At 37.2% G+C, this 11970-nt stretch overlaps 1 long non-coding RNA gene across 1 annotated transcript; it reads left to right on the top strand.

Annotated features, from left to right (window-relative positions):
• Nucleotides 1-6341: 6341 nt before the first annotated feature.
• LOC116094700 lies at nucleotides 6342-8520 on the top strand. Its single transcript, XR_004120262.1, has 2 exons — nucleotides 6342-6422; nucleotides 8143-8520. It is a non-coding gene; the product is annotated as an uncharacterized LOC116094700 (long non-coding RNA).
• The last annotated feature ends 3450 nt before the right edge of the window (nucleotides 8521-11970 follow it).

Raw genomic sequence — 11970 nt, 5'->3', positions numbered from 1 at the left:
AAAAGAATTTGTCATCTTAAAAACAAATGTTACTTTGATATTTCTAGTGAAACATGAATGCATGCATAAATAAAGAAAAAATACTTGCTCCTCAGGTCCTGGGAACAAGCAAGTCAGAAATGATATTTGCTGAAAGAAAGTTTTAAAAACTAGGGAAGTGGAAGGACGTATGTAAGACGAATAGCAAAACTAGATTATACCCAGTTATGTTGATCTTTAAGATAAGCACTCTGCTCTTCTGTGCCTCTGAGAAAGAACATGGATTTGTGAAGTAAGAAAAAGGCAAGAGCATGTTCTTCAACAAAATCACAGAGCAAACAAAGCAAATTTGTTACAAGCAAATGCTCTGTGGTACTAACTTATAACTAATCACCTAAAATTACCTTGACTAATTAAATTGTAAGTTTGTAACTTAAAAAAAAATTAGCCTAATATATTAAGTTATACAAATCACTCTCCAATATAAGCATCTCTCTTCTGCTAGAGAAAGTGGAGTTTGTTTTGTTATGTAAACTGGGTGATGGGAGAAAACAGGCTATTTGTTTGAACTGGCTATTGTAGGCCATATATGAATTCAATTGTGTATATGAATACCACAGTCCATTTGATATTAACTCCTACACAGAGAAATTTCTATATGATGGATTAGCATCTCTTATCTCTAAAACTATTGAAAAACTAGTAGTATGTTATAAACAATCTTTTATAACAGCCACCATCACCAATGACTCATCTTGATTTATAAATCTCAGTGAATGATATAAATACTGAAGGAGACAAAGTTCCATGGGATATTTTCTGAGCCCTAGTTGGATTCTTCTTATTTTTTTCCATTTTTTATTATAGTTTCTTTATTTATATTTCAAATGTTATCCCCATTCCTGGTTTCTCCGCTAAAAACCCTCTAACCTCTCCCCCTACCCCTGCCCACCAACTCACCCACTCCTGCTTCCTGGCCCTGGCATTCCCCTACACTGGGGCATAGAACCTTCACAGGACCAAGGGCCTCTCCTCCCACTGATAACCGACTAGGCCATCTTCTGCTACATATGCAGCTGGAGCCATGAGTCCCACCATGTGTAGTCTTTGGTTGGTGATTTAGTCACTGGGAACTCTGGGGGTACTGGGTAGTCCATATTGTTGATCCTCCTATGGGGCTGCAAACCCCTTCAGCTCCTTAGGTCCTTTCTCTAGCTCCTCCATTGAGGGCCATGTGCACAGTAAAATGGTTGGCTTCAAGCATCCACTTCTGTATTTGTCAGGCACTGGTAGAGCCTCTCAGGAAATAGCTATAACAGGCTTCTGTCAGCCAGCACTTGATGGCATCTACAATAGTGTCTGGTTTTGGTGACTATTTATGGGATGGATCCCCAGGTGGAGAAGTCTCTGGATGGCCATTCCTTCAGTCTCTGTTCCATACTTTGTCTATATAACTCCTTTCATGGGTATTTTATTCCCCCTTCTATGAAGGACTGAAAAATCCACTTTAGTCTTCCTTCTTCTTGAGTTTCATGTGGTTTGTGAATTGTATCTTGGGTATTCTGAGCTTCTGGGCTAATCACTTATCAGTGAGTATATACCATATGTGTCCTTTTGTGATTGGGTTACCTTACTCAGGATGATATTTTCTAGTTCTATACATTTGCCTATGAATTTCATTAATTCATTGTTTTTAATCGCTGAGTAGTACTCCATTGTCTAAACATACCACATTTTCTGTATACATTCCTCTGTGGAGGGACATCTGGGTTGTTCTTATATAGTTACAAAACTTGGGGTATGATGTAGTTGGAAATTGTCTGATCATTTACTTGTCAGGCACTGAGCTGAGAACAATATTTTTTCTTAAATTTTTTTATTATTTAAATCTATTTTATATATCAAATATATTAATAATATTGAATATTTTGAGAATCAAATAATATATAAAAAATGGTTCAACTTTTATATTCATACCTTTAAAGTATAATTAATGAATATGTAACACTACCCATAACTGAGGATCTTATATCTAATGTTGAATACTAAATTATTTTAAAATATATAAAACATTTTATGGGAATTAAGCATATTAGAAGCACATAAAATATTAAAAATGAATCATTAAGAAATATATTCAAAAGGTCTTACATGATACCACCTGACATAGTGAGAGTATTTAAAATGCATTGTGTATCTGTGTACATTGTCTAACAATCAGTTTACTTAAAAAAAGATTATGAGTGTTTCTAGGAGAGAAATTATTTTGTCAGTAAGTATATTTACGAATTTACAAAATAGCAAAAACATTTTGAATTTAAACATTAAGAAAATTCTAATTTTAAGCACAGTGAGAAAAATTATCAATATTTCCATGCTGTTTGTAGAACATGATTTTTATATTTTCAACTGTTGATATTCAACAAACAGATTAGTTATTCTAAGATGTATTTCATTGTTATTTTTCCCTTTTCATTTCTGATTTTATTAATTTGGATACTGTCTCTGTGCCCTCTGGTTGGCCTGGCTAAGTGTTTATCTATCTTGTTGATTTTCTCAAAGACCCAGTTCAGTTCCTGGTTTTGTTGATTCTCTGTATAGTACTTTTTGTTTCTATTTGGTTTGATTCTTTCCTGCTATCTACTCCTCTTGGGTACATTTGTTTCTTTTTCTTCTAGAGCTTTCAGGTATGCTATCAAGCTGCTAGTTTGAGCTTTCTCCAGTTTTTTTTGGAGGCATCTAGAGCTATGAGTTTTCCTCCTACCACTGGCTTTCATTGTGTCCCATAAATTTTGGTATAATACATCTTCATTTTCACTAAATTCTAAAAAGCCTTTAATTTCTTTATTTCCTCCTTGATGAAGTTATCATTAAGTAGAGCGTTGTCCAGTTTCCAGTGTATGTGTCCTTTCTGTTGTTTTTATTGGTATTTAAAACCAGGCTTGATTCTCTGGAGTCTAACTTCTTGAGTTCTTTGTATAAATTGGATATTAGCCCTCTATCAGATATAGGATTTTCCCTGTTGGTTGCCGTTTTGTCCTATTGACAGGGTTTTTTGCCTTACAGAAGCTTTGCAATTTTATGAGGTCCCATTTGTCAATTCTTAATCTTAGAGCATAAGCTATTGGTGTTCTGTTCAGGAAATTTTCCCCTGTGCCCATGGGCTCGAGGCTCTTCCCCACTTTCTTTTCTATTAGTTTCAGTGTATCTGGTTTTAGAGGCTCACTGCCATCCATTGGACTGAGCACAGTGTCCCCAGTGAAGGAGCTGGAGAAAGGACCCAAAGAGCTGAAGGGTTTGCAGCCCCTTAGAATGAACAACAATATGAACTAACTAGTACCCTCAGGGACTAAACCACCAACCAAAGAGTACACATTGTGGGACTCATGGCTCTAGCTACATATGTAGCAGAGGATGGCCTAGTCAGTCATCGATGAGAGGAGAGGCCCTTGGTCCTGTGAAGGTTCTATACCCCAGTGCAGGGGAATGCCAGGGCCAGGGAGTGGGAGAGGGTGGGTTGGTGAGCAGGGAGGGGGAGGGGGGAGAAAACAGAGTTTTTTATTTTTTTTCAAAGGGGAAACCAAGAGAGGAGATATCATTTGAAATGTAAGTAAAGAAAATATCTATTAAAAAAAAAAAAGACCATCCTTAGTCCTTGGTGATCTGATAGGGTGCATGAGATTATTTCAATCTTCTTGTATCTGTTGAGGCCTGTTTTGTGACCAATTATTTCGCCAATTTTAGGGAAGGTACCATGAGGTGCTGAGAAGAAGGTATATTCTTTAGGATGAAATGGTCTACAAATATCTGTTAGATCCGTTTAGTGCATAACTTCTCTTAGTCTCACTGTGTCTCTGTAAAGTTACTGTCTTTATGATCTGTCCATTGCTGAGAGTGGGGTGCTGGAGTCTTCCACTATTTTTGTGTGAGGTGTAATGTGTGCTCTGAGCTTTAGTAAAGTTTCTTTTATCAATGTGGGTGCCCTTGCATTTGGAGCATAGATGTTGAGAACTGAGAGTTCATCTTGGTAAATTTTACCTTTGATGAGTATGAAATGTCCTTCTTTATATTTATTGATAACATTAGGTACATTTAATTTGATAGTAGACTGGCTATTCCAGTTTGTTTCTTGGGACAATTTGCTTGGAAAATTATTTTCCAGCCTTTTACTCTGAGGTAGTGTTTGTCTTTGTCACTGAGGTAGGTTTTCTGTCTGCAGCAAAATGTTGGGTCCTGTTTATGTATCCAGTTTGTAAGTCTATGCCTTTTTATTGGGGAATTGAATCCACTGATGTTATGAGATATTATTGAAAAGTGATTGTTGTTTTCTTGTTAGAGGTGGAATTATGTTTATGTGGCTATCTTCTTTTTGGTTTGTTATAAGAAGATTATTTTCTTGCTATTTCTATGGTGTAGTTTCCCTCCTGCTGTTGGAGTTTTCCTTTTATTATTCTTTGAAGGGCTGGATTTGTGGAAAGACATTGTGTGAATTTTGGAATACCTTGGTTTCTCTATCTATGGCAATTGAGAGTTTTGCTGGGTATAATAGCCAGGGCTGGCATTTGTGTTCTCTTATGGTCTGTATGAGATCTGTCAAGGATCTCCTGGCAGATCCAGTCATAGTCTCTGGTGAGAAGTCTGGTGTAATTCTTATAGGTCTGCCTTTATATGTTACTTGATATTTTTCCCTTACTGCTTTTAATATTCTTTCTTTGTTTTATGCATTTGGTGTTCTGATTATTATGTTACAGGAGGAATTTCTTTTCTGGTCCAGTCTATTTGTAGTTCTGTAGGCTTCTTGTATATTCATGGGCATCTCCTTCTTCAGGTAAGAGAAGTTTTCTTCTATTATTTTGTTGAAGATATCTATTGGTCCTTTAAATTAGGAATCTTCACTCTCTTCTATACTTATTATTCTTAGGTTTGGTCTTCTTATTGTGTCCTGGATTTCCTGGATGTTTGGGCTTTTTGTATTTTGTATTTTCATTGATTGTTGTGTCAATGTTTTCTATGGTATCTTCTGTACCTGAGATTCTCTCTTCTATCTCTCATATTCTGTTGGTGATTCTTGCATCTCTAAGTTCTAACCTCTTTCTTAGGTTTTCTATCTCCAGTTGTCTTCTTTATTGTTTCTACTTTGATTTTTAGATCCTAGATGGTTTTGTTCAATTCCTTCTCCTGATTGGCTGTGTTTTCCTGTAATTCTTTAAGGGATTTATGTGTTTCCGCTTTAAGATCTTCTACCTGTTTTCATGTGTTCTCCTATATTTCTTTAAGGGAGTTATTTATGTCCTTCTTAAAATCCTCTATCAGCATCAGGAGAAGTTATTTTAAATTCAATTCTTGTTTTTCTGGTGTGTGGGGTATCCACAACTTGCTGTTGTGGGAGGACTGGGTTCTGATGTGGTCATGCGGCCTTGGTTGCTGTTGGTAAGGTTCTTGTGCTTGCCTTTTGCCATCTCATTATCTCTGATGTTAGTTGGTCTTGCTAACTCTGGCATGAGCTTGTCTATCCTGTGGTCCTGTAGGCCTGTGTCAGCGCTCCTGGAAGACCAACTCTGTTTTGGCAGGACCTGTGCACAGAGGGCTTTGGATCAGCCCCTGTCCCTGGGTGTAGATGGGGGCTAGAGGAATCCTATCCCAGCTGCTCTGCTGGCTCTGCAGCTTGTGTGCTCCTGGCTTAACTTCAATAAATTTTAAGAAAAGCAAATTATTCATTATTTATATCTTGCTTCTTCCTTGAAAATGCTTTTCAAATTCAACCATCAGTGTTTCTTCACATCCTGCTGAGTGTTGCTCTGCTTGCTAGGTGGAACACATTCTATTCATCTATGTATTGATGAATGGACATGTGTAATATATCATGAATTCACGACTACTATGAAGAATGGACATTAATGACTTTTATGTTTTCTGTGGTATAGGCACATGTATGTGGTATTATGGGATCTCTGGCAAATAAATGCTTAAGTGTAAGGGTTCATGATATTCCAAACTCAGATAGTATATAAAATCAAAGAGCATTTTATTCTTCAGAAGTTCAGCATTCTGGAGTCTACAATCTTCCAAGATAGAGGTGCCCAAGTGAGCTCACAAGCCCAATTTAAAACACATTATGGAGTTCCCAGGGAGGGGTATTTTTTACCAGTATCTTAATGTGTTGGTTTCATCTATATGGACCTTCCAGAACCATTGCTGGATGATGGGGGTGGGCAACTGGAAACTTTTGTTGGGAAAGTCTGAAAACTGCTGTTGATCCATTGTCCTTGTCTCCTCAGGACAGCTGAGGGACAGACAGGCTTTAAGGGATAAGCTCTCCCAGGGAGTACTCAAAGGAGTGTCAGGGGCAACACCACCTGATTTGACACATAAATACATGGAAAGTGAGAAGGATCCATGATCTGCAACCTTGTTCATACAGAATCACCTATTGGACCAAATAGGTAAGAAGCCAAAGGCTATTGCTGAAGAGTAATAGATAGCATGAAACATACTGATAGTACCGGAACATGCCAGAACTGAAGTATCCCAGACAGCTGGACAGCTTCTGAGTCCTGGATTTGTCTGGATTTGCCCAGTTCATAGAAACAGAGATTGAGGCCTAGTCTTCGGAACTGCCAATTTGAAACCTGTGATGGATTAGCTCTGTCTCAAATACCCTAAGAAACCTGTTTTTTTAAGAAGGGTTTAGCCTGGCAGTGGTGGCACACATCTTTTATCTTAGCACTTGAGAGGTAGAGGCAGGGGGATTTCGGAGTTTGAGGCCAGCCTGGTCTACAGAGTGAGTTCCAGGGCTACACAGAGAAACCATGTCTCGGGGTAAAAAACAAAACAAAAAAAAAAAAAAAGAGAGAGAATTTTGCTCTTCTCCTAAATATGTAAGTTGAATTTTTCCTCATCCTTGTCTAACTTAGTACAATCAATATGTAAGAGTTTGCCCATTGTAATGAATATTCCACACACTCCCAACCTCTGGATTTTGGATTATCTGTATAAACCACCATATTGAAGATATTTCCATGTACCTATCAGCACTTATATGTCATCTTATATGCATCTGATGTGTTAAGAACGTCTCAGTTTTCTTACTGTCCTCTTCGTTTTAGGTATAGAAAATGCTTAATACTTCTGGATAGCTTTATAAAATATATACTTGGCAAGTAAGATAATCTAATGCTTATTTATTCATTTTTAGTTTTGTTACTTATTTCTTCATTTTCAAATGGGCAATTAATTCTTTTAAAAATACACATAATTATGTCACTTAATCCCTCCACTTTCCTCCATCTAACCCCTCCTATCCTTCTCAATTTAATTATATATATATATATATATATATATATATATATATATCCCTTCATCCCTTTAGTGTGACTTGTATTACGTGATTAAAGGCTGACCATTTTACATTGGTTTATATAATATTTTTCTCAAAGATTAAAATTTTTCAACTTGGAGGGAAACACCTTAAACAGGATATTTATAGGGAAATGAAACAAGAGGATGTTGTAAGTGGAGGTAAAATACTACAGGGAAGCTCATTAAGACAATAATAAACAACTCAAACTTAGGAACTCTGTGAAAATGATGATATTCACGGGGCCTCTTTCTTTACAGAAGTATATACATAAAACAAGCTGCAAAATATTTTCTGATCATATTTCTTTCTACCTTCCTTGTCCTTGAGACTGTATTTAATATAATTTGTTGTTCAGTGGAAATCATTGGACAAGGTGCTGAAAAATGTAATATCTAATAAAGAACATTTTAATGCTAAAATCATAATCCTCTTTATAACAATTTTATGATTCATTTCCTCAAGACTATCAACTTATTGAAGGCAATGATTTATATCTCACTTGCATCTATTTATCCATCTAATGTAATTTCTTTGTATATTATTTCTCATTCTGCCTGGTACTTTGTATCTAATGGGAACATGAAGTCACAGAATATATGTAAAGTAGAAATAGCTCCCATTTATTAACCACTAACTCTACTCCAGGAATTCCTATAAAATGTGTGGGTGTAGTGAGTGTGTATGTTCCCAGTGCCACTTGTGGTTCACTCTCTGTTATATTTATTTCTAGTTTCACAATGGCATAGATTAAAAGCATATTGTTTTAAACTGTATCTATCTTATATTTTCATTTTCCTTCTTAGTTCTATACTGTGGAAAACCTGCTTTGACCTGGCAAGTTACCATGTTTCTGAAGACCAGGGAGTATGAGAAACAACACTTGAGGAAAAGTACAGTTAAGAGTATAAGTTCCTGTCTCACATCCCTTTAATGGCCAGTTTTCTAATGTGCTCAGTACATCCTGATAGGTTCCAAGAGAGATCACCTTTTGTTCATAGCAGATATTAAATTGTGCATCCAGACCTCTTTATTTTATTTTTCATATCAACTGCCTCTACAATATGCTTCTCCATTCAAACTGTTTCCTGATGGGGATCAATGAAAACAAGCCAAAATTGTTACCTTTATGGATCTAGGACACTGTAGTTACTTTATATAATAAAATCTCTTGAATTATCAATGAAAGTTTTGAGTTTGGTCACTTATTTAATAAGACAACTCCTGTTGGACTAATCATTGTCTTTTCAGTAAAACATATAACCATTTCAAATGCTATGACCACTTCAAATCCCAGTTAAGGTGATGCAACACTATTAAGAGACTCTCAGGACTCAAAGAGAATGACCTTAGAGGAAATGCCCTCCATTGGGGAGAGGAAACTTGCCGACCTCAAGCAGAAAGACACAGCATCTAGTGAGGGAGGGGTTGCCATCCCACAGTCAAAACTCTCACCCATTATTGTTTCTGTCTGAAACAACTGCTGGGATGGAAATGGAGAGGAGCCTGAGGAAAAGAAGGTCCAACAACACGTCCAAAGTGGGATCCCATTCAACGGGAGGCCCCAGACCTGACACTATTAATGAGGTTATGGGGCACTCACAAAAAAGGAGCCTAGCACAACTGCCCTCAGAAAGATCCAACAAGCAGCTGAAAGAGTCAGAGGCAGATATTTGCACCCAACCAATGGTCAGAAGGTGCTGAGCCCTGTGGTTGAATTAGGGGAAAATGGAAGAAGTTGAGGAGGAGGACGACCCTGTAAGAGGACCAGCAATCTTAACCTGAACCCCAGAGATCTCTCAGATACTGGAACACCAATCAGGCAGCACACAACAGCTGTGTGCTCCCAATACATATACAGCAAAAGACAGCCGGGTCTGGGTTTAGTCCCTCCGCCTCAAGAGACTGGAGGCCCCAGGGAATTTAGAGGTCTGATGGGGTGGGTGTGTGGGGTGGAGACATATTCATGAAGACAGGGCCTTGGGGAGGAGGTATGGGATGTGGTATGTGGGTGGACTGTGAGAGGAATAAAATCTGGAGTGTAAAATAAATAAATAAATAAATAAATAAATAAATAAACAAACAAAGAAAGAAAAAGAAAAAAGAAGAGAGAGACAGGGTCTATTGGAGGTGATTAACTCATGAAGGAGAACACTTGTGGGTAATGATCACCCAGTAAGAGAACTGGCAAAACTAGAAAAGCCATGCAATGCTTTAATATTTACCTTGATAAGGCCAAGCAACAAGATTTGTGGAGACTGAGCAATCAGATCTGCTAACTGGCTCAACAGAATGTGAACAGCCTCAGCCATACTCTGCCTCTACCAAGTGCTTTATTATGCCTTCTTGTCACAATGGACTAAAAACCCCTTTGAAAGAATGTGACAAGATAAACTGTCCCTTCCGAGTTGTGTCTGTTACATGCTTTGGACATAGTGATACAAAGCCACTAATAAATACAAAACTCCAGGAGACGAGCACCAGTACCAAGTCTGGGTGTTTGGTCGAGATCTTTTTAATCACTTCATTGCAGACATATTGTTAACTGCAGTTATCACACTCTTCTCTCCAGCATAGGACAATTAGGGTTTTATTTTGTCTGCTATAACAAAAGAGAAAAAGAAAGGAAAACAAAGCGATAATATATGGTTCAATGTACACAAACACATTTTCATAATGCTCCCTGATAATTTTTATCTCTTGCCCCATTTAGTATGCACTGTAGCAAAAGACTCTTTACATTCTTTAATTTTATAACAAATTTAAATTAGTTTTATATTTAAGAAGAGTAAAATTTGGAAAAATGAAATCTGCCAAATGTATGTGTATTAGAAATAAATTTTTATAGTAACAGAAAAGGAAAAGGTAGTTATTTGGTTCAGTACTAAAAAAAAAAACAAATGCTACTGTCTAATGTTATCTATATATGCATGATTTTAAGGCTGACCACTCCGTATCGAATAACCAATTATGGTACTATTCCCTTAGGAAGACCATTTATCCTGCTTTCAGCATTCCTCAGTTGTCTGTAGTGCTTGATCTGGAGTTGAGACATTGTAAGCTTTCCCCTTCCCATTTGAGTATTTAATTAGTGGTGTTATTGTTCAAATCTAATTTAGGCAACCATTCTTGTCTGAATTCTTGGGTGTAGCCTCTCTGGCATTTCTAGATGGAATTTCTAAGAAACACTAGCAAACTTCCTGTTCCCTTAGCTCTTAAAATCTTTCCATTCTCTCTTCCAAAATAATTCCTTAGCCTTCAGTGTAGCAATTGTATTGTAGATCTAGCCTTTGGAACTGGGCACCACAAGATCTCTTGATCTCTACATTTTAATTGTTTGTGATTTTCCACAACGGTCTCTGTCTGCTATAAAGAGAAGTTTCTTTGATGGGAGTGAAGAACTATATTTACTTGGAGGTATAAGGATAACTATTTAAAATTTACTTAGGAATTATGTTGGTGTATTAAGTGGTGGTTGTAGATCGTCCTCCACAATCAATGACTTACTAGTTCTATGTAGTTGGCTAGGGTTCCAGTACTAGACAAGGTTTCTCCCTTGCTGAGCAGGCAGCCATTCAGTCCAATTAGCAAGTTACTCATTACTGATAAAGTATGAATATCACTCCTTCACTGTTAGAGTCATCATGTCTTGCTGGTTGCTGTTACAGTCCATGAGCATCACATCTCAGTGAGAGTGTTCCTTGCTTCTTGCCCTTGGGAACTGGCATATATTTTCTGCTACCGTGAGGTCTAGCTCAGGTTCTTTGGGTCCTATGTTCAAAATACATGGTGTCCTCAGCAGTGGGGACTTACCTCTACCTCTGGGAGGAAACCAAGAACAATAGCAATAATCTATAAAGTGTGGGGTATATCTTGAACAACTACAATAAAAACAACACAAAAGGGGATACTCATACCTGGTGTTAGGGGTTTTACTAGTCTGTGGCTGTTGGTGTGAATTTCATTTAAACTCTATACATACAGGATAGGCACATTATAGAGAGGCTGAACAGTTTATACTCATGTATTTAGGAGTGTGACGGTGTATGTGTGTCTGTGTGTGTGTGTGTGTCTGTGTGAGTGTGAGTGTATGTGCATATGTATGATCATGTGTGTGTAATAACAATTTAAAAGAGAGCATGAATTTGAGGTCAAGGGTCTTGAAATTAAACTTCCTATTTGAAACTGTTCCTCTAAACTGCAGGCAGCTGTGATCTCATCAGTATGAGCACCTAGTGTAACTTCATCCTGTTTCTTTCAAGTCTTATTTTCTGTGTACGTTTTCATTTAAAAAGAAAATTAGGCTGTGAAAACTGAAACAGGCATTGAGTGGTGATTCTCCAACTTTTGATTTATATATTGTTTTAGCTACAGAGATCTTATAAACCAATCTCTTCCTCTTCTGTTCTTCTCAGGGTTATACATTATTTTAAAACTAAAGTCAAAAGGAGTTCATTTAGTTTCAGTTTTAGTCCTTAGCATACTAATTATCCAGACTATTTTGTTATCAAAATGAACTGACATTGCAGGGTCTCAGGCATAGAATTGAGAATTTCATACAGTATAGTTTGAACATATTCACCCCTCCTTCAACACCTGCATGATCCATGACCCCTAGCCTCTGCAGCCAACTC

This window comes from Mastomys coucha, unplaced genomic scaffold, assembly GCF_008632895.1.
Source record: "Mastomys coucha isolate ucsf_1 unplaced genomic scaffold, UCSF_Mcou_1 pScaffold17, whole genome shotgun sequence".
Lineage (NCBI taxonomy): Eukaryota > Metazoa > Chordata > Mammalia > Rodentia > Muridae > Mastomys > Mastomys coucha.
Note: the sequence above shows the minus strand (reverse complement) of the source record. Positions and strands in the feature narration are given on the sequence as shown.